The sequence below is a fragment of the Falco biarmicus genome, chromosome 9, assembly GCF_023638135.1.
Source record: "Falco biarmicus isolate bFalBia1 chromosome 9, bFalBia1.pri, whole genome shotgun sequence".
Classification (NCBI taxonomy): domain Eukaryota; kingdom Metazoa; phylum Chordata; class Aves; order Falconiformes; family Falconidae; genus Falco; species Falco biarmicus.
The window spans coordinates 30709405-30732709 of NC_079296.1; the positions used below are offsets into that span (position 1 = coordinate 30709405).

The following is a 23305-nucleotide window of genomic DNA, read 5'->3' on the forward strand; positions in this document are numbered from 1 at the left end:
ATACTGAAAATTTCCTTTACAATGGGATGCAACGGTACAAGGAGAAAGGCCAAAAAGAAAGATTTGTGTAGCAATACATCCTACAGATCAGAGATCTTATTTGAATTTCTTTAAAAAGAAACAGCAGCTAAGAATTCTTCCCACAGGATAGAGCACAGATGGATAGAAAAGTTCCTATATGAGAAGGAGCTTTTCTAATTATTAAGGCTCATCTTGTTCCCTAGTGAATAGTTAAGATGACACAGCACACAAAATATTGTATAAAAATTGTTTTTTAGCACATACTAAAATGCACAGTATAAAACCGCATTTTTTTTCTTCCCCATAGCCTGAACATATTTTATACGTTTTGTTATCCTCTCTGCATGTACCTGTTGGCACCATCACTTGGAACACAGTAACATTCTTTATAACCTTCTTCCCAGACAGACAGTAGGGATCCAGCAGTTTTTAATCCTGAATTATTTTTAAAACTATTACAAAAACATATGTGAGGAGTCCCAACAGTTACTACTGAGAGCTTAAATTATTATTAGGCAATATATATATTTTGAAAGTGAGTCAGTGGAAGATTTACTTACCAGGTGGTAGTGTACTAGTATATTTTCTTGGCAAACATAGAAAAGATTTTCAACCAAGAGATAAGGAAGGAGAATTTGACAGACTGCTCTTCATACTTCCAATCAGAATGGTTACCAGGATATTTTGGTTTATCAAATGCATATTCTCTCACTATGTGAAACTTTTCACTCATTAAAATGTGAAGAGTCTATAGCCGGAAATCCATGCAGAAAAAGTACAGTGCTTTCATAATGTGATTTGTGTATTCAAAGCCAGGTACTGCATAGTTTCGTTATAGTATATTGAACATTATTTATTTTTATCTCATTTTATTTAATGAGGTGCATGCTCTCTTTATTTCTGAGTTCCGCTGTTTACAGATGAGTTTATAGCAACTGAAAATGTTTTAGTCACATGTCCAGTTGTTATTTCTCCGGACTTTACTCTGCTTAAGCAGAGCTGCCTCTGTCTTGGCAGCTGGGCTACAGCTTCATGGTAAGCAATGGAAGTTATCACAGGTGGCTTTTATTTGTTCGAGGCAGACATGTCAACACCTTGGGCTGCTATACTGAATACTTCACAGAAAGCCTTAAATATCCTGTCCTTGCAATTAATTTTCAACTTTGCATGTGAAGAGTTGGCGTAAGTTTGGCTGCTGGGGAACATAGGGACACCCTGACATTGCTCTAAAAACAGCATACAGGCAATTGCCTGCCTGTGAGGTACTCGGAGAGAGACCACAACTGCAGAAGCATTCTGTCCATGAGATTAATGACGTGAAGTTTCTTGCCAGAGGAGTGTGCCTGAGACAACCGTGTCTCACCTCTGGATAATTAGTCTGTAAAGGCTAGGGGAATAAGGCCACACAGAATACTTCTGTCATCACATACCCTCTTCCTGGAGTACTGCGTTCAGCTCTGGGGCCCCCAACAGAAGATGGACATGGACTTCTTGGATTGGGTCCAGAGGTGCACCATGAAGATGATCAAGGGGCTGGAGCACTTCTTCTATGAAGACAGGCTGAGAGAGTTGGGGTTGTTCAGCCCGGAGAAGAGAAGGCTCCAGGGAGACCTTATTGCAGCCTTCCAGCACCTAAAGGGGGTTGCAGGAAATTGGAGAAGGGCTTCTTACAAGGGCATGGAGTGATAGGACAAGGGGGAATGGCTTTAGACTGAAAGAGGGTACATTCAAGTTAGATCTTTACTGTGAGGCTGGTGAGGCGCTGCACAGGTTGCCCAGAGCAGCTGTGGGTGCCCCATCCCTGGCAGTGCTCAAGGCCAGGCTGGACGGGGCTGGGAGCACCCTGGTCTAGTGGGAGGTGTCTCTGCCCATGGCAGGGGGTTGGAACTAGATGATCTTTAAGGTCCCTTCCAACCCAAACCATTCTATGATTCTATGAATCCTGCTGGTTTTAAATATGAACTACTTTGTAAGCCAACAAGTTGTTTTCTGAGCAGATGGACTGTGGCCATCTGTTCCCTGCCCATTTTTTTCCTATAGATTAACTCTGCCTGTTTTCCCAGTGCTCCCAGATGCCCATTTCCCCTCCCAACCACAGCACACAAAGCATCACCCACTGCCCTTCTGCATCCCTTACAGCTCTCCACCTTGGAGCTAAGCACATGTCCGGGACTAGTTGGACTAGCTGCCATTAAGTGGGGTGGCATTAATCTGGGTTGTTCTCCTGACCAGCTGCTGGTTTTCATGAGGCTTCCAGGAACTTCATGTTCTCAAAGTCTCTCTATCTGTCAAATATAGCTGTAACTTGTCAGCAAATTCAAACATCATTAGGGAAAGGAATCCAGCAGATGGACAAACTGCAGGACTATAGGTCTTACTTCCTTCAAACACCCATCTGAAAAAACATCTGCCAAACACTCCAGTTAGATCTAGCCTTCAGAAATTCTCTTAATACTAACCAAACAGTTTCCTATAATACTTGGTTAAAAGGCTAAACTATATTTTCAGTAACCTTATGATAAACATAATGTTTTTTTAAATTGAAATTCAACATTTTGAGAAAAAGCTTTAAGCAACCAAATTTACAGACATCCTTAAGCGATAAATCAATGGAAGTAAGTGGACACCTAAACTTAACACTGAATCTATTTTCACACAGCCACAACTGTAAATAGGAAGAATCGACAGGATGAATTGGTGAAACGGAAGAACTTTACACCCCCAAATTTTATGTAATGGAACTTTCAAGATCTCATCTAAATTCCTGCCAAATTCAGGATCCATATGCACTGCTGTGGAGTTAATTTGAATTTTGAATTAAAGGTGTTACTTCTTCACTGGCATATAGCATGTTCAATAAAGACAGATTCATAGCTGGAAAGATGAAATGAGAAAGAGCAGCAGAGCGTGAGGAAACAGAGACTGGAAAAAGAAGAGCAGTAGAGAGAAAGAGGATGCATGTCAGATGCCCTTATAATTTAAGTTCCCAGCTGCAGTGGCAGCTCCTCTGCCTGCTGGAGAGCTAGCTGCAGGTACAGTGGCAGCGGCAGGATTTTTCATGCTGTTAGGGGATTTTGTTCACAAACTCTGGAGGTGGAAGTCATGAAAATCAATGCCACTTTTTCCATCTGGTTGCCCACAAGATCACATGAATGAAATCTGCCAGTGATGCTAAATGGCTTGCCAGAGTGGATGACTGTAATTACTGCAATTTTCTTCTTCCTCCCTCTGTGTTTAGCTTATATGTTCTGTGCTGCATTCTGTCCAGCCCGACATATCCTTAGTTACTGATAGAAGTCACTAATTTTAAATGCACTCATTAAGTGCATTATAGAGAATATTGCAGACCAACCAGAGGGAAAGAAAAGCTTTCATAATTTCTTAGATACAGACATTGGTAGAAGAATAAATGAAAACATGGATGTACAAACCAGCTGGTGAACTGCATAGTGAGAAGTGGGTAGATTCTAAGATGACACCCTCATTTACAGTTTCATATCCCTATTGTGATGCTGTAATTCAAGGAGGCATTTTGGAAAGGCAAGAAGAGCGAGCACCAGTTAATTATAAAACCATGTTTTGCAGAAGGCTTTCTTCCTTTGAAATACTACCTTATATATATGTATTTTCCTAAAATACAAGGGAAGGTTACAAATTGAAAAAAAGTTGAAACCTATTAATAAAGCCTTCATACATATAGAGCTGAGATAGGAAATATATGGCTCCTGACCAGTTTTGTTTCCTACTTGGAAATAAATAATTTTCATAATACTGTTCCCACCACACAAAATAACTTGGTCAGACCTGGCTTAGTAACTGACGTACACATAAAGCTGCACAACCTATATCTATGTATATGCAAAAATATTCACAATAAAATCAAACTTTTTAAAAATAAATATCCACAGATTTTGATATTTTCAGTTTCAAATAGTTTCACTAATATTTTGAGATTTGCTTTGACAGATGAAGATGAGTGAATTTAATTTTGCTGTGACTGCAGCACTTTGGAATTCAGGTCTCAAAAGCCCACACATAACTAGCTGGACTCTCATTTTCAAAATTAAAATCTGGTATGATGCATCCAAATTTTAGCTTATATTTGAGGTGAATTATTTCAGTTGTCAAGTATCAGGCTCAAAAATGAGTCACAGTATTTGGTGAAATAAATAATAAAATAGGATGGCTGTCTAAATGGGAGCACACCCTGACCAGTGGTAGTCTTCAGCAAATCTGACTGCTCATCATTTGACGGTTCAGTATCTCCAAAGCCTCAGAAACCTGAGCAAGGCTGGCCTGAGGCTCCTCTCACTTTTTTTTTTTTTATTTGGAACAGGAGTTCTTAAACCATTAGATGGAGCCCCTCTTCTTCTCTCTGCCTGGATGAGCCCCTCAGTGATGTATGGACACATCCACCGTGGCCCCTGCTGTACCACACCAAGGGACTAGGAGAACCTGGAAGACTCTGAATGCAAAATACACCTTCTTTCTTATAAAAAGACAAGTAGTGATCTTCTATTTATTATGACTTTGACTCAGGAGGTCATTTGGACTGCAAAGCCACTTAAAAAAGAGTGACAACTGGATCTAGGTGTGTCCTTGTGGCAGTATCATAGCTGCCTCACTCAGCAAGGTGAAGAAAGAGGCATACCGATGTGACAGGATACACTTATGCTGGCATCAGCCATGCTAAGCATGTCTGGTACATAGAAGATTTCTGTCTCCAGAACAGGTTTTAGGCACATTTCACCAGCCCAAATTTAATCCCTCCTGACAGCATGCTTACTTTAATGCCATCTTTCTTTTCAGAAAGTTTCACCAATCTTTCCTCAACAGCTTTTACCACAGAGTTCCGAGGTAAGTAGACCTAGGGGTGTAAAGGGTGCTGGATTATTAGTAAAAGAGGTCAGAGTCCTTTATCCGACAGGTTTGATGCAGGTCCCACGTGATACTCAGCTAAAGGAGTGGCTTCATGGCTAGTGTGATTAGGTGATGCAGTTCACACATGCTTTGTGCCTAGCCAGACTCGAGGCTGATAGTAAAGCCTGGTAGCTATTACTGATTGTCTTCTGAGAGCATCCATGCATCCATTATCAAACTTCTCCCAGTTGCAAGATACACACCAAATGAGGACTTCCCCCTGCCCCTTAGCAGTATAGTCCACATAGCTAACAGCTTAGAGTGGAGTTTTTTGTTGTTGTGGTGGTTTTGGGGTTTTTGTTAATGGCTTATATAATAGCTCTGGCAATTTCAGTGAGCTCCAGTATCTTGCTTCCTTCTCCCACAATCCCCAAATAAGCATCACTGCAGCACACGCTGCTGGTAGCCCTCAGCCTCTCCTTTTCAATCCCTGCAGCAGCTCCCAATTCGTTCATCTTTACTCTCAGCAGGGAAGGTACCTTAGCTGCCTTGCATTCATTCTTCATTCAGCAAAATGTGGAACAAATGTTCAGTGACAGCCTGTTGCACACAAGTTTAACAGCGCATAAAACAGAAAGGCTACTGATAGCAGCTTTTGGGAATTCAGCGTTTTGTATTTAAAGCTATTCAGCTTTACAATAATGTGATGGTTCATTCTGCAGCTTGATTCCCAGAGATGTGTGGCTTTATGTAAAGCAGTGTTAGTGTATTTGTAAGACACTTTTGGATTTCCAGTAGAGTCCTTTGTAAACTCCTAAGAAAGAGTTTGTTCCAGATATTGCAACAGGAGGGGTTAATAATTCAAATATCCCACTAATCTCAGAGTACTTTGGGCTCCACGTTCTCCAAGAAGTCACCAAGAGATTTTTGAAGATGCAAAACATGACAGCAATTAAATCAATAATAATGATACATTTCTCTGGTGGATATGTATTTCTATGTAATGGAAAATCTTAAATGCTGTTTAAGCACTTCATTACCAGACTATGTATCTTCTGACCCCTAGTTGAAGCTGTGTTGCTGCATTAAGGAAAGAGGTGTTTGTATTTGAGGGGAACCCACAACCAATTTTTCAGACTTCACTTGCAGGCTTGGGGATATGTTGTCCCACTCTTCCCAGCCTTTCTCTCTGCTCTGTGTTCACTTTCCCTTTTAGGACTCTAAGCAGCTCCATTTTTTCAGATTTCTCTCTCCCCAACACAAGTCTTACTTCACTGCCTGTTACTTTCCTCCTATATTTTTGTTGTCCTGCCATACCGTGGAGGGGTTATACATTTTCTTTCTGTAGCACCTATAGTGGCTGCCTGGAGGAAATCCCTGCATCCCTTCCCTATGTGACAGGTGAGTGGTTCAGCATGGTATGAAGACAAGTAGAAGCACCTTTCCTATGAGGATCTTTGGTGTCCCCATGCCTGAGTTTCTGCCCTGGCTGCTGTAAGCAGGCTGGGGATACCCCATATAACCAGGTGCTCCGTCTACTACATGAAAGACCTCCATTTTTTTCTGAGGCTGAAGATGGCAGTGCAAACCTGTCCCTATCCCTTTCTCTTAAAAGGCCTTCATAGGTTTTTTTTTTTCCCCTCTCTCTCTATCACAGGGTAACTGCTTTCCCAGGAGACTGGGAGGCTGCAGAATGCAGGCCCCTATCCCTGCGATTGCAGAAGAACATATTGGGTCTTTCCAGTTGTTCTCCCTCCTGTTGCACTAATATTCCCATTGGCAGCAGGCTCTTCTGAGCCCAGCCAGGAGACACTTTTGTAAACAGAAGGTAAAGAGCTACAGGTGCCAAAAGCATCCTTTTACGCATAGTACTTCATTTTATAAGAACATCTGGGGGTCAGGCATTGTTCCCTGCCTGTATTCAATTCCTGTGAAAGATTTTAAGCATTTTTGAAGACAGCTTTTAGCAGAGCCTTCCTTTTCAAGTTGTATATTAAACATAAGAAACAACACATGAAGAAATACTTTCATATATGGTCAGTCTCTAATCTTCTAAGAATAAGCCAATCAGATGCAAATCTATTTCCCAACAGCATATAATGTGTCATCTTAATATAGACATCTTTCCAGGCAGTGTGGTTTCCCTAATAGCAAAAAATAGAAAGCTGTCCTCATGGAGAGGGGTGGAAATATTACAGCACAGATGAAGTAATCCTATTGCAACACAGTCAAGAAGCCTTCAGACTGTAACTTGCCATTGAATCCTGATTGTCACCTGGAGCTGATAGCAGAGCTGGCAGCGCACCTCTGACAAGTGGCCCACTTGGGTGGTTTTACCTCCAGTTACCTCTGGCACACTGGCAGTATTGTTGGAGGGACACAAGTTGTGACATCTCCAGTCCTTTGCAAACACAAAGTAACTATACACAGAACAAAACCCAGTCTCAGCTCAGCTTCCATCCATGCCCAGAGATTTCAGTGAAGCAAGAGATAGTGACAGATCTGTAGTTGCCACCTGTGAAAGAAAACCAGACCCCCCCAGCTGACTGCTAGCTGAACGTTCTTACCTCCCATCAGTACTGTAACTGGGAGGTGAGCAATATGAAAGGGAAACGTTTCCTGCGTGCAAGCTTTCTTACAGCAGTAGGTGAGAACCGCAGTTTTGTTTCAGGTATAAAATACTATAAAACTGAATATGTTCTCAAGTTTTCCCTTTTAAGACTTCTCAACAAGGAAGTAATAGTAGAAACACTAATTTTGTGTACAGAAAATAATAGGAAAACTTCACAATTATCAGCCCTGTAACGCTGTAAGACATGAAAGAATATTTTATGAGAAATATCATCTTTTCTTTAACTTGATTTATGTCATGAAAATACATTTAGCATCTGAGGAAAATAAACTCCAGTAGCTCAACATAAAATAACTGGTGGGTCACTGTGGTTAATTTTCTTCAGAACTGTTGAAGTGCTGAACAACAGAATGAGAATTCAAACAGAAATAACGTGCCAAAAGGATGATTTGACTCAGTTTCATTTATGCAAAAACGAAGCAACAAGTTATCCTCATCAAGACAAAACTGATGCACAGAGCGCAGCAAGGAGTCCGTGTTTCTACCTTTGTTCATCCAAGAATAACAAGGGAAAGTTTGCAAAATGAATTCTGGTCTGTCAAAAGCACTCAAAAATGTTTGAGCCACCTCAATGCCTGTGACCTGGAATGCCTACCACTTTTTTTGTGTTGGCTGAACTTCGTTAGAGGTAAAAAAGCTGCATGCCGTTGCAAGGGAGAGGGGAAGGAGATACTAACAGACCACTTTCCAAACAGATTTCCCAGGAACAGAACACTTAATAAAGGTCTCTATAAATGCTTTTTATGCATTTCTATTTATTATGCCATTAAGTGTCAACTGAAAGCTTGAAGCAGCATAAAATACAGCATTTTAATGGTTATTTCTACACACCTATTCCAGATAAGTCTAAACATACAGGGTATTAGTAATGCACAGGTGGCATTTGGATCTACCTTCCCCCTGACCAAGGTCACAATAAACAGGTCTGTGAGCAGAGGGGTTAATGGAGCCTGGTTTGCTATGGATTATGTGGGAGCTGAATTCACTGGTAGTAAACTGGGTGTGAATTTTAAGTTACATTTTTCTTGGATTTGGGATAGTTATAGCTTCTGTTGTGCAGAATCTCTTCTGTCTTATAAGAACTGAGTCCTCAGCAGAGGGGCTTTCCCTTGTTAGGGGCACTCAAAGTCTCACTCCCCTCAGCCACGGGCTCTTGATTTTCATGAATTTATAAGAATATAAATTGCTTGCAGACTGCTGCTACTTTCCAAGTTGGTTAAAATTTGCTGGTGGGTTGAAAAGCTGCCACAGCAGGACAGACAGATGCATGACCACATCCAAATCATATGATTGCATAAGCCTTGTTTCCTTAGAAAACCAGGCCAAGAATTCCCAGACCCATGAAAAGGAAATTACAGAGAAAGAAAAGAGCAATTAAAACAATATATCAACAGCAGCTAAAACACGCCTCCTACTTCTATCCATGGCAAATCCACACACATGAAAGAGTTTTTGAGGCAAATATTGTTCCCAGATTAAAGACATCTTAATGGCTCTCATTTACCACAACAGTTTCACTTTTTCATACAGTAAACACAACTGAGCTACCAAAGGACATGCTTCATCATCATAACATCAATAAAGCAACACGCGACATTAAAGACATTTTATCTAACGAATGACATCTCTTATTGTAGAAGTAAAAGACAACAATAGGTGTCCATCTTAGTTTCGAAGTTCTTTTCAGAGAGAACTAAGTAAGGTACAAGTATTTCTGTTCAGATAAGTAGAAGAACGAGGATACAATCTCTTTAAAGTTGGGGTTTTTTTAATCTTGTGAGCCATACAGTTTTCCTTTACATAGTATTTTTCACTAGAAATAGGACCAAAGCAAACTTTCAGAAAACAACTCCTTGGTCCTGCAGAAGCTCTGCTTTGGAAAATTGTGTCCTTTGATTCCCTTTTCTTTTCCCTTTCCATAAGCTATTTTCAGTATTTCCAACAAGTTGTTAGTCATAAGTTACTGAACCTGGAGGGTATTAACTCTGCAATGAAGCAGAAACAAGTTATAGATTAAGTTGGCTCCAGATAGCTTCATCATTTGAGTGACACAGGAATCATAGCACTCTGGATATACTGATGCAGCTTACTTTGAACCATTAATTTGATTGCATTTTTAGGCAAATGTATATTTCTGATGAAAACTCTAAATGCGCATCTCTTCCACAAACGAACTTTATGTTGTTCTGGAAACATTTACATAGGTGATGGAGGACACGGTTGTGTGGCACCAGGAAGGCACGTTTGCCCTGAATTAAAATCTGTAATGTTAATTACAGCATGACAGCAACACTTGCAGTCCTCTCCCAGCTTACACACACCTCCCATCCTTTCTTTTGTCTTTCCTCCTAGTTGTAGTTCTTGCTCAGTTCCCACCCACCCCCACACCTTTCCTTCACCTCCTTCTCAGCCACCACCGTGGAGTGGAATGACAACTCTGACACTGGCAGAGTGTTCAAAGGGCCCGCAGCTGGTGCAGATGCTCTGTCATCCTTGCACTGGAAGAGCAACACTGTGTGGTGTGATCTGAGCTACTGTGTGTCTGCAGAGAGTGGAACTGCATTTGCATACGTGCCAGGATTTTGCATAGACTGAAAAAAGCTCACTGTTGTTTCCACTGAAGTGAGCTTAGGTGGGTGATGCTGAAAGGTAAACAAGTCTTCAGCTGTGGAACCCATCCCTGCCAGCTTTTACAGCTTTTTCCACTGCAGCTGCTGACATGACCGCCTGCGTTGCACAAGCATCACTCACCTGGGTGCAGCGCTGCGTGCAGTGCTCAGTTTAGGGAGGGTGTGCTGAACACTAATGCAGCTTGATAAACAGGAGGTAGGGCATTTGCGAATACTTAAGTTAGTAGGTAGATTAGATTTGATACGGGGGGAAGGGACTATAAAACTAAAGGTTAAATGATCTGTATTGTCACTCAAACGAGCAAATTACATTATTCTTTCCTTGCTTCTGAATTAGCTGTATTCTCAGTACTAATTTTTAATTCTCTTAAATTTGGCTCCCTGAAATATATGCTAGTTAAATTCAAGTCAAGACTTAAGATTTTTTTCTGAATTCTAAAAGCAGTCTTTACCTTACAAGCAATACAGACCTTCTCTAGCAAACAAATTTGGAATCTTTTGGGGAGGTAATGGCACAATTTTTCTCACCAGCTGTCCAGGTACGTGTAAATAGTTGGTTGTGAAGCCTGTGTGTTCATAGAAGAGCTAGTGAAGTGCCAGGTTCCAGGAGTAACATACATGCTCATTTTGGAGGTAGTATTTCTCACAACCATCATGCTTTGTCTTTTTAGCAGACAAGCTGTACTAGTTGCCAAAGGTTTGTTTTTCTGATAGCCTTCTCTCCCAGGGAAACAAAATCCCCAGCAAGCAGCAGCGACTGCTATGACTGCTGAGAGCAGAAATAAATGCACATTCAGGACTGATCTACTAATAACCTTTACCCTCCTCGCTCCCAGCCCAGCCCATTATCTGTGTTTTGCATCAGTTACCTGGAAGCCTAAAACTTAGCAGACAATTCTGAAACCTGAGCAGCTGAAATAGTTTCACTCCCTCCCCCACACCAAGGAGCTCGATCCATCTCTGACACTTACACTGTGGTTAAAAACCCAACTCTTTCAATGCAACTGAACATATACATTTTTCAAATACACACATTGGACTTAGAGTAACCCAGAAACAGCAAGGTATTAATGCAGACAAGAATTTTTCTACTCTTATATACAGGATATTTCTAACTATTTTATTATATTTGAATTATTATTTTTTCATCTCTAAATGGCAGTCTGCCAGTTGCCCTTATCTCTTGAACTGCTCCTTTGCATGCTAAATCCAATACAAACATCAGCATGTATTAGATATATCTATCTTTACACTGAGCACCAGCTCGTAAAATGACAAATATGATAGCACAAACACAGAATTTATCAGAGGCTGCCGATGATCAGAATCACATTTTTGCTGGTGAGAAATGAAAAGATTTTTATGAAGTCTAAATGGAGTAGAGTTCTTTGTCACGTACAGCTTTGGGGGATTCAGATGAGCACTGACTGGAATTTGGCCCCTTCCCCCCCACCCCCCAATATGAGATAATAAATATCTCTGCTCAGGGCTCATCTTGTTTTCTTACTGGCAGAGAACACTCTCTTGAGAGACTTGCTACATTCCAACACCACCACCCCGCCTTGTGGTTTTATTTCAAGTTCACATGCAAATAGTTGTCTACCATTATTCTACAATGAAACATTCAGATTTGACACTTGGGTTTCCTTTGAGATGGGAGGATACAAATCCACACACCTTTTAAAAATAATTTTAAAAAGGATCCTTTGTTTATACTTCATAGTTTGAACACTTCACAGTGCAAAGGTCTTATTTCTAGCTTAAGATCTAGTCCGGAAGGTTTTTTCCCCACAACATATTTCTGTTTCTATTCAGCCATTAGAAGTCAGGATTCAAATCTTTATCCATTTTTCTTCCTTCATCATACAGCGGCAGAGCTCACAGTATAACCTGCATCAAGTGTTCCTCTTGATTCTGCCTTCATAACAAGAGGTATTTTGAGAGATATGTGGAAGAAAGTACAGTTTGTACTGCTTACTGTAATGGGGCTGACGATGATAGGCAAGAGAGACAGCAACATGCAAAGCAAGACTTCTGCAGGAACAGATCTTATAAGTATTTAAGCAATGGATCTCCTATTTCGTTCTAAGTGATCACTAGCAGGGGTATGTCATCAAAACCAGTGAGGTTTGCAGCTGTATTTTGCAACAAACGAGCCTAACTTCTAGTTGTAAGAAACTAATGTTTTGATCATTTATTTTATATTAAACCAGAGTCAGACGAGGTAAGGTGAGAATATTAATTCCAGCTGTTCTCACCAACAGCTGAGATTGTCAGGCAGGACTGAAGAGCTCTTTAATTAATGGTAGGGTTGGCTCTCTTTGGGAAGATACACCCAGTGAACAAACTCAAATCTAAAAAAGGCATGTCCAATTTAAAGCGCAAGTGTAGCTCCAAAAGTAATACATATACAATTATATATATAAAAATTAAAATTAAAAAATACACTTATCCATATAAACATGTAAAAGGATAGTTAAAACAGCCTTGCACTTCCCTCTGCCCTTAATTAGCTGTCCTTATCAAAAGTACTGGGAGGAAGCAGCTGGTATTTAGCACCATGAACAGCACAACTTTGGACAGACTGTGTTTGTCTTTACCTTGTCAATTGTTTGAGAAATTGGAAATGAAGAGGCACTTGTTTGTGTGACTTCCTCCACTGTTTGGGGTAGATAACCTTGAAAAAATAGCACAAGAGGCAGGCTTGATTTTACTGTCCCAAATATCTTGCTCAGATTTGGCCTCACCTTTCAGGCAGCCCTTGCCCATATCAGAGTTCCTACTTTTCCTTTTGAAGGGGACTTCAGGAAGGGGCTGTTTCGGCAGCTAGTCATATGAACTGTTGCAAGTCCTAAAGCAGCACTCCAAGAAAATACTTCTGGCCACAGCAAGAGCTGTAACATCACCATTTTTCAGAAGGCAAACAGCGTAAATGTCCCATGTCCAGAACATGTACCACTGCCATCTGCAGGAATATCAAGGTGCAATTCAGCTACTGTGCCAAAACCTCTCTGTGTCACACTGTGGTTCCTTGTTAAGATTTCAAGTCTGGCACTTGTGGCCCTGATTTCAATGTAGTGCCAGAAAATGTTGTTACCATTCCAGAGACCTGCAGTCAGTTACACTAGCGAGGATGACCTTAGTCAGTTGTAAGAATGAGCATTCATAAAGCCATTTACTTGCCAGGTGTCTCGGACTGTGTCCTACTGGGTAAGGAAATATCCTCTCTACAGAGCAAGGATAGCTGAAGCACTAGAGAAGCAACGTGTTGATATTGCACAAGGAGTCTGCTACAAAAGCAGCTTTTCCGAGTCCCAGGGAGTCACCTTATTCTGCAGTAGGACCATTCTCCTTTCCTTTCCATCACAATTGGTCACCCTGGTGAGTTTGGTTTATGATCACTTCATGACTTGCAGCTCCCGCTGACTTTAACAGGTCTGAGGCCACTATCAGATGCTTTTCAAAACTAATGCTGAAACGCACCTCAAAATAAGGCAAATGAAAACAAAACCATATCAACATCTATTCCATGCAGTTAACAGGCTCCCTCAGAGCGCCTTGAAGCATGCTTCAGTTATGACCTGGCTTGATTCTGTAGCCTTTAGCTTAGTGGATGCGTCTCATCTTCACTCAACAAGGCTGAACCAGAGTTCTACACAGATTTTTCTGCTGGCTTCAGGATTCTAGTTACCTTCCAAGAATCTGAAATCGGAGGGGAACAAACCCAAGATCTCACCTTGGAATTTTTTTGGGAACCAGAAAGTGTTGAACTTACTGATCAATTTTGTTTAAGAAGCTTTTCAATGTTGTTGTGATAAGTAGGAAACAAACTTTCACTGAGACTTAAAGTAGTGGAAGTAAAGCTTTAATTAATTTTAGGAAAGCATAGATAGTCAAGTCAGATAATTCTTCTTTAGGTTCAAAAGAGAAGAGACTGAAAAAGGCTTTGACTCATCTGTCATTTATGCTGCCCTAATATACACGGACTACAGAACTCCTTCTGAGAGCAAACTCAGACTAAAGAGGAATTCTCAAAGCTCATTATACGGTACTTGCAAATGAGTTGAAGTGCTAAGTCTTTGATTTCTGGAGTTGCCAAACACTGGCTCAAATCCCGACCCCCTAGCACACAGCCTGCATAACTAGGACATACATGAAGGAAATCAACAGGAGAGGGTGGTTTTTTTTTTTTTTTTCTCCTTAAGAATTCAGGGCAACAACAGAGCCATTTTGCACTTAACCATTCATTAATTGCATCTCTAATAACTCTCAGACGACACGTCTTTTCTCCACTGCAACAGCAAGCATGCTTATGTGTTTGCAGTGTCCTACCCTTTTCTTTCCCTGGCCCTGAGAAGGCCCCATTAGTTACCCTCCAGGATGTCTAGTGCGGATCTCCCTGTGCAACAGACCCAGTGCCTGCGTGGCTCTGCCACGTGTTCAGAGAGATGGCCAGATCTGGGAAACCATACAGCATACTGCATCTACTTGAAAAGATTAACATTTCGTTGTCTTATTTTCATTTCTGACTTAAAGAGCCCCCAAACCCTCCGGTCCCTACTGCAACAGTATGTATCAGCCCAATCCCAATCAGCATTTGTTACAACACTGGCCAGGAGCATTTCGATAAGAGCATATTCTCTAGCCGTGCTACGGCATGGGCAAGTGCCAGAGCTATGCATCACAGTGCCAGTTAAAAGGCAGTTCTTGTACACCATGAATTTTGGAGAGAAGAAGCCAGCTAACATTGCCATTCCCTTCTTACTAGTGTTTAATGGTGGGTGGGGAGGAGAAAGAAAAGAAACACTTTAATCTAGAAGTGCTTTTCCAAAGAGATGTCATCTGACCATGGTGGATTATTAAATCCTCTGCTAACATAGAGTGACATAAATGAATTGCCTTAAAGCATTGTAGCTGCATTAGATCTGGCCCAGAGCTTCTTCAGTCTTCTTTTGGTCATCAGATAATGTATCATTAGTTACTTTTGGCATCACTAGGACTCCTTCATTTCATTCCCAGAAGGCAAAAGCTGATACAGAGTTACACGACTGATCAGGCGTCCTCCATCTGATTTACTTCTTTGTGATCACTGAGCCCTTGATGCACAAGCTCTGTCTTTTTGTTAGCTTTGTCACATTGAGCTGCCATAAAACTCAATGGCCAAGTCAAATTTTATAATTACACAATTAAAATCAGGAGGGAGCCCTTCCACAGTCTCAACAGGAAACTGTCTAAGGTAATAGCTTTGGTGTTTTTCTTAAGATGTACCTCAACTGCATCGTTCTATTTGGGTTTGATTTTTTTTTTTTCCAGCTAAATAGACCTATACTGTGTGGGCTGTTTACAGAGTGCTGGTGGTAAAATCATGAAGGCTCTGTCTGATCACTGTGCTGGGAGCATACTAGATGGAAAGGGGTTTATGCATCTCAAAATGCCCCTGAGGAACTGGAAACTTACAGCCCAAGGGGGGCAGAAATCATCCTTTTAAGTAAAGCTCTACAGTAGATTCTGTAGACATCACATGGGATATCCATCACCAGGGGTTTCCAAGAGGAGATAAGGTTTAAGAATGTAGCGTCTCCTGTTTTGAGGAGGAAGATTCTCTGTGATCCTTTCTATCTCAGTTGGGTTTGTTCTTTTTTAAATGCATAAAGCCTCATTTATTCCTTTAATCCACAGCTGAGGATCTACAGGTTCCTCAAAGGTAAATCACAATTTATTTTGTGGCAGTTTTCTGGATTAGTAATTACATGTGGAAGAAAAAGCAAGCATCTCATGAAGAATACATAGTTATTGATTTCAAAAGCTCTTGACATTGAGGGTATAAGTAATCTAGTTAGTCTTTTGTACAACAAACCTTTCCTTTCTTCTAATGAGGATAGTGCATTTTAATTATTATTGTGTTACCAAACCAGGCCACAAATTAACTAAAACCTGATGCATTTGATTGGCAAAGTTAACATCGTATTTCCCTTTAACATGAGCATATTAATGGTTAAGTTTGGGGAACACGTTCTGCATGCTCCTTCGCAATTTCTGCTGCCTCTTCCACAGCCAGAGCTATGAAACAAAGTGCCTTTCTGTTAAGCAGGGCAGCAAGCATCCAGGAGACCTCATGAACTAACAGCAAACTTGTCTCCAAAGGACCTTTCTCCTGTAGTTCCCTGGAGGGAAAATAGTGGTGATTATCAGGCTGATCTTCATGATGCTAGTCATCTGTCTTTCCTGCCTGTGAAGAAGGATATACATCACCAGACACTATTGTGGTCACAAAGAGAAGGTGATAACATCTCACTCACCTTTGACTATAGCTCTTGCATCCTTTTCTGAGGTAAGTAGTTCACTACGGTAGTTGGTTGCCAGGTTTTTCTTCCCTTAAATATACAGGGGAACAAAAAACTACCCTCCCCTTGTCTTTACAATTAATACTTTCAGGCATGTCTTATTTTTCTTTGAGGTCATAACTTACTCATAGTTTAAAAATACACATTTTTTTTCTGCTGCCTACATTAGAGAATGCATCTTCTGTCATCCTCAGCCTTGGAACTCCCTTGCGTCCCACCAGGTGCAAAGCAACTTCAATTTTGTTTCCTACTACAAAGTAGAAAGGCAGATATATCAGTTGGCAATCATTTATAACACAACTCTCTAACAGGAGCCCAGGAACTAGTCTTTCATAAAATTAGAGAGCTGCGAAGTTAAGGGCTGGTCTAGCAAGAGATAAGATTTGTACTATGGGTTTACAACTCTAAACCATGGTTTTCAAAGCCTCTTGCTTGGAGCTCTGAATTCTAAAAGACCTTACGCAGTCTGGCACAGTCCAGAGTGGTTGGGCAAACTCACATCTCAGGTGCTTTAAATCTAAATGAACAAAGGAAAGGGGGTCAAAGCTGAAGGCAGAAGCTATGTTTTGCATTTTGTGGATCAGGAAGACTGTGGGAGTTCGGACAGACTCCCAGGCAGAGGAGATCACAGCTTACCATGCAACTAGATATGCTGGGAGCAGGTAACCTAAGGACAGAACTGACAGCGTAGTCAGAGTTTAAGTTACCTAGAACAGTGAAGTTTTTTTCTTTCTCTATTTATACAGCTTTGCAACAGTTCCATGTGGCAACTTAGCATTCACTCTCCCTTAAACACCAACAGTAAGCCGCTGCTGAGGGGCCTTTCATATAATACTGAGTGCATTTTAGAACTTTAAAAGATAAGTCTAAACAAACAGGAAACCTTCATGCAAAGCTTTTCATTTTGGGCTTTATAGAACAAAAATTCTGTTAAAAAGGTTCCTCTTCCTGCTTTATCCATTTTTAAATAAGTGCTAAAATATTGTGATACAATAATATAATTCCTGACTAAAATTCTGTGTCAGCCCAAGCTGCGATTTTAACCTTCCTCCTGAACAGGCAAGGCTAAAAATTAAGTATTTGAATGAATCTATTAAGTAAAATATTCCACGTCTATAATTCAATATTGAAAGAAGTCTGTAGTTTTCTTGCAATTATCTTGTTTCACAGTAATTATCACAATACTAGAAGAATTATTGAATCACTCCGTTTACAAATTTGGCAGGCACACCAATGAATGCATAAAACCTTGTTGTTAAATAAAGGTTAGCACTAATTAAAGCAAACAACCCTTTTCACCACTAAAAACATACGCATGAATGCTTACACACACATACTTCTCTGTTGTCCTAAAGGCACCATGAGAAGAGCACATAGCAAGCGAGCTGGGACGGCTTTAAGGGTTGCACAGATGTGCAAGCTGGAGACTAAGGCTGTGCACTTCCATGAGGTACCAAACACTACTCTGCCACTGTATAAAAACTGGAATAAACTATGACTTGGATTCCTGTGCACAAAAACTTCAGGGAACCAACGTTTGACCAGAATCCAGTACCCGGTCCACATCTCCAGCCAGAACCAGAACAAGAAATCCAGAATAAGGCTCAATATGCTCAAACCTGACATCCCCCAGATCTGGGACAGGTGCACGTTCAAACCACAAAGGCATTTGATCTGTTTGACTAGCATCTCTTTGGGCAGTCATCTTAACACACTGGCAGAAAGGAGATGGTTTGAATTTCTGATGTTTCCAGCCTTCCAGAACCCCACAGACATTGGAAAGCTGGTCCTGGATCAGTCAGCACCAACGCTACACACAACTATTCTTGTGTTTATTTTTCCTCATCTAACCTGCAGCTCTTGTTCAGCTTTCCTACACAACAGAATGGCTTGATCTGCTACAGCAATGGGCATAAAGGGTGCAGAGACAGCAAGATGTGCTGTCCTGCCCTACCCTTAGCAGAACAGCACTGTCAGCCAGCCTTGCCCACTGGAAGTTTTGAACAGGCGTTTCTGTCCCTGCCATTCTGCCCTGAAGGCTTGAGGAGAGATGGTTTTGCTAGTGTTTACTCCGCATCCCCTTTTGAATCCTTCCTTCAAGCCTCTCTTCTGCTTCAGCAGCAACACAAAGCTGACAGCTGTTTGGCACCTGGATGTCACTGCCATTGCCACCCATGCAGTGGTTGCTGTCCACCATCCTGGGGGCCCTGGCTGCTCATCTCCCTCACCATCACCTATCCGCATGCCTGGAGAAGCAATTCCACCTCCCTGCAGCAGGGACCAGCTTTATCTCCTGGACCTGGGCAATGCCTGGTTCAACGGGACCCCAGGCAGCAACACCAGCTCTGGGAACAGTAATGCCAGCCCCATCTAAGGGAAATTAACCTCACTTGGGCCAGGCTCTTAATGTGTAGAGAAAGAGCTATCTAAATCTTTAATTGAGCAGGGGTTACTGGAGGCTGTTGGAATTCACCATCTTTCAGACAAAGATTTCAATACCCAACCTGTTCAAAGGCCATAAGACCTACAGAAGACTGGAGTTGGAGTTGAAGTTAAATACCCTTCAGTAAATATTTTGTTGAAAAATTCCTCCCTTGGGAAGATGAAATAGGTAGAGAAAGCTTTCATGAATTCAGTTCAGATTTAGGGTGTAATGGTGACCGAAGAGGAGAAAATGGAAAGTCAAAATACTTCAACCATTTACCTGACATTTGTTTTGAAAATTGACAGACAGATGCTAAAACAAAGCAAACCTGCTTTTGACTCAAGTGAAACAGTCGCAGGTAGGGAGATTTCTTCGTTATTTTACAGAGAAAAACCCAAGAGAATTTCACTTTGAGTCAACTCAACGTTTTTCTTGGATGTTCCAGCTTAGCCACTGATCCAAAAGCCCCTGCTTATTTAGGCAGCTCTAATTGCAACCCACTCCCTTGGCTTGTTTCTAGAAGTGGAGCTCTGAGAAGGTTTTTGTTGATGCTCAAAGAGGAATGTTTTGTAGGCTCAATTACAGGAGAAACTGCATCAGTTAAAGTGAAAAACACATCCATGTGTAATTTCAGAATGTAAATATAAGTTATCCTCTAAGTCTTCCTAGCTGTAAAATCTTTTTCAGCTATATGGGCCTTCCGGAGACCAGGTATTCCTCCACTGCCAGTGACATTTGTAGAGGCTGACGAGGACTTAAATGTTTGAATAATCATTTATCAGCAATAGAAGAACTTTCCGAGTAGGGTTCACTCCTTTCTCACACAAATTGTTATTTTTCTGTAATCGGTGAAAAGGGAGGTAAATCATTGTTTCCACAACCCAAATTTTCTTGGCAAAAACAACGCTTATGAAGGAACTGTATGAAATCCAATATCCTTGAAAACCATCCTTTCAGAATTAAGATGACAGTTTAATTAAACTCCAAAAATTATTGGTTTGTCTGAATTTCACCTTATTACCTTAATGAAGTCTATTTGTATAAACCATGCACTTGTTCAAACTTAAGGCTACAAACCCCAATTTTGGAATACAAAAAGCTGCCTAACATGAGAAAAAGGTTTGGAGACCAAGAAAATTTATTAGTCACCCTGAGAAGAAATGATGCTGGTGCTGTCATGCAATTAAATTTGGATGGGTGGTAATTATTCTGGCTTTGGAAAACAAAGAAGATGCTTTTAATAACTGATTCAGATCCTATTCTTACTCCATCTTGTACGACTGGGATTTGACAGTAACTCAATAATCCTAAATAGATGAGACACCTGTTGAAATGTTAATTTCATTGCAGCTTCTATGTCTTCTGACCCTAATCCTGTTTCATGTTTTTGTTGCCAGCAGTGAACAGATGCACTAATTAACACCAATAAAGAAAAGTCTACCTTTGGCTGTTGGTCCAGCAGCAACTCAGTGCAGTGACTATATAAATATATGTCTATTTACATATAAAATATAGATATATAAATATATATTTCGGAGAAAAAACACCATTGGAATGGATAAAATCTCTTGTATTTCTACCTCTTACAAAATATTTTTACTTGCACATCTAGTACTGGATTGTGTAGAAGAATGGAAGAAGTCTGGCTTAAGAAAAAAAAAAAAAAAAAAAAAGAGGCAGGAGGGAGAGAAATGCTTGCAAAGCTCAGATCTAAAAGAAAACTAGAGCGACCATCACAGAAGCTTTCTATTTAAATCTTCCCCCTCCTACCACAGAAATTCACTGTACCACACGCTTGTGCCCTGTAGCTGTAGTACTCCCAGCTACACCAGCTGGTGCCTGGGAGAGCAAACCTGTTCTCCTGAGGTGGCAGCCCTCCTGATTTGTACCGAAGTGAGAATGGTTCAAATGCGCTCCCTTCCCCTGCACAGCCTTTGGCTTTGGTTTTAGGGGACAAGGCAAAGGAAGGGGATGTCAGTTGGACTGCTGTAAATTGATTTAAGTTACCTGAAGTATTGCTCTTCTCTCTTGTGACAGTGTGCTACCCCCCACCCTGACCTCATGGCCAATGACTGCCTCCAGCTCAAAGCGCAGTCCAGAGTTTGGCTTGAGCAGCACATCTGTCTTGCAAAACAGGCAACGGAGATGGTCTAATGAGAAAAACCGAGTGATGCCCGTGGTGAGGCAGGGGCCTCACAGCCCAGTGTTGCTGCAGCAAAGGCCAGGAAGACCCCCCCATCTGTAACCACACACCTGTGTCTGCACCGACCCCCCAGCTCCGCGCTGAACCACTGGGCCCAGCTGACCTTCCCCAATTGGCACTGGGTTAAGGGCCAGTCAGCACACAATACTTAGTCCTAAAATGCCAGATTTTATACTTTTATACTCCTGGCAAGGTGGGACTTTTTTTTCAGCTCTTAACTACAGCAGGGGTTGGCGGGCCTGGACCTCTCCTCCCCATCAGGGATGCCTCTTTGATCAGATTTGCGCCTCCAACTACGTTGGACATTAGCCAGGACAAGCACTGTACACCTAACTCAAGCTCGATTTTTGCAGCAAGTGTATTTATCAAAGCCAATTCCAAATTTGTTATACGTGCTGCCTTAATAAATCATCTATTTTGCCAGCTTTGCAAAACCGTTTCAGCCAAAGTCCTTAACTGGGCTCTGACGGGCAGAGCTTGGTTCTACGAGTGGCTGCACATCTAAGCCTTTAGACTTAAACCTGTTGACCAAGTCTGAGACTAGGGTTGGATTTAGCTGCACCTAGACTCCTCTCTGAGAAGGAGTTTAGAAAGTGAAAGGATCCTTTCTGAACCTCATGACTCTAGGGGAGGGCTGTCTTACTCCCCCCCTCTTCCCCCAGACTCTTAGTGCAACATCTCCCCCTTTCGCTTTTTTGACTCAGGTTCAAACATGATATAAAAAAAATAAAAAACCCATGACAACACAAGCTATATTTTCTATTAGACATTACCAACAGATGAACTCCCAGCTGTTACAAGGAAATAACAGTATCATCTTTCCCAATGAAACAGCTCACGGTTACAGCTTTAGTATTTGTTTTCTAACAGATTTGCAACAGTTTTCTAACCAGATTCTGAAATATTAAGAGTTGCTGTTTTGGTGACCATTCCCAGCATTAAGCATAGATGCAAGGTTAGCCACAAAAACCAAAAACAACGTAGATCTGAATTTATGTAGTAGTGGGTTTTAGAAGCGAAATGACTGGTCACAGAAACCTGCTTTGCACCTTCCCTCTTGTTTCAGTTTCAGGAGGTGTCAACTCAAGCCGGCAATGCTGTAACATACTTTAGAATGAGTTTACAGCCATGTTATTTGTATGGAATTGCTGTTGGACATTAAGTGAAGTTCCCCACTCCAGCCAATACTGGTTGCTTTATTTAAAGGAAGGGGACGCTGTGAGCTTCAGTCCTAGTTCTTTATTTGTGCTGTCCCACTTGCATGTCCAACTGCTGTTCTTTGTTTTATACCCTGCAACTTGTTTATAAATTTGAAATCTACTTAATTATTCTGAAGTACTCAAGAAGTTTGCATACCTGTCACAGCAGGTGCGGGGGAAGAGTCATGGAATGAAAACCAGAATGAAACACTAAGCTCTTTTTTTTAAGGACAGCATGGGGAAAAATAGCAAATTTTTTTTTGCTATCATAAGGACTGTCTTCTTCAAATAGCTACAGATGCCACATACGAAGTTTTGTCTTACATGCAATTGGAAGAGAGACTGCATCTACTGTCAGCATGGGCCATGACCCTGCAAACATGTAAGTATTCCTGCTCCCATAGCAGCCAGTGCAGATGAAGCCAGGCAAAGCTACAGTACATCCGTGACAAACTAGCACTCCTATGGCTCCATTTCCTGCTTTATCACACCATGATGGAATACCTGGCACAAATCAGCAGTTTTTTTTGGCAGCCTTTATGTTACAACTACCACAGGCAGAAGGCAGAGTAAATGCTGCCTTCTCAGCAGCCCAGTAAGAATTCAGGGGATATAATAAAAACACAATCCTGTTGCTTGCTTGTAGGTAACAGGCCAGTGTTACCTGCAAGTAGCTGCATCATTATTATTTGAGACTGTTGCAGTGACTGTCCTTTGTGTACCAGAAGACACTTACTTCCCTTGCCGAAGGGTAAGCCCTTTCCTCTGATCCGTTTTGCACATTGCCAAACAACTACATAAGAACAGTAAGCAGAGATCATCAGCACAAATCCATTAGAACAAGTTTACACCTATAATTTTATGCTTTACTGAAAGGGCCGTCTGCTAAAACACCACACAGATCACCATGATAAAACGTAGTTAGTTATTTGTATTACTTTAGTACCCGAAAGCCTCAGCCAAGAATTCCTGTTGCAGTGCCCAAGGCCTT

At 41.2% G+C, this 23305-nt stretch overlaps 1 protein-coding gene across 2 annotated transcripts in view; it reads right to left on the bottom strand.

The window, feature by feature from the left end:
* PCGF5 (polycomb group ring finger 5) overlaps positions 1–23305 on the bottom strand; it is a 100491-nt gene that overhangs the window by 77076 nt on the left and 110 nt on the right. The gene's annotated exons all lie outside the window — the stretch shown is intronic.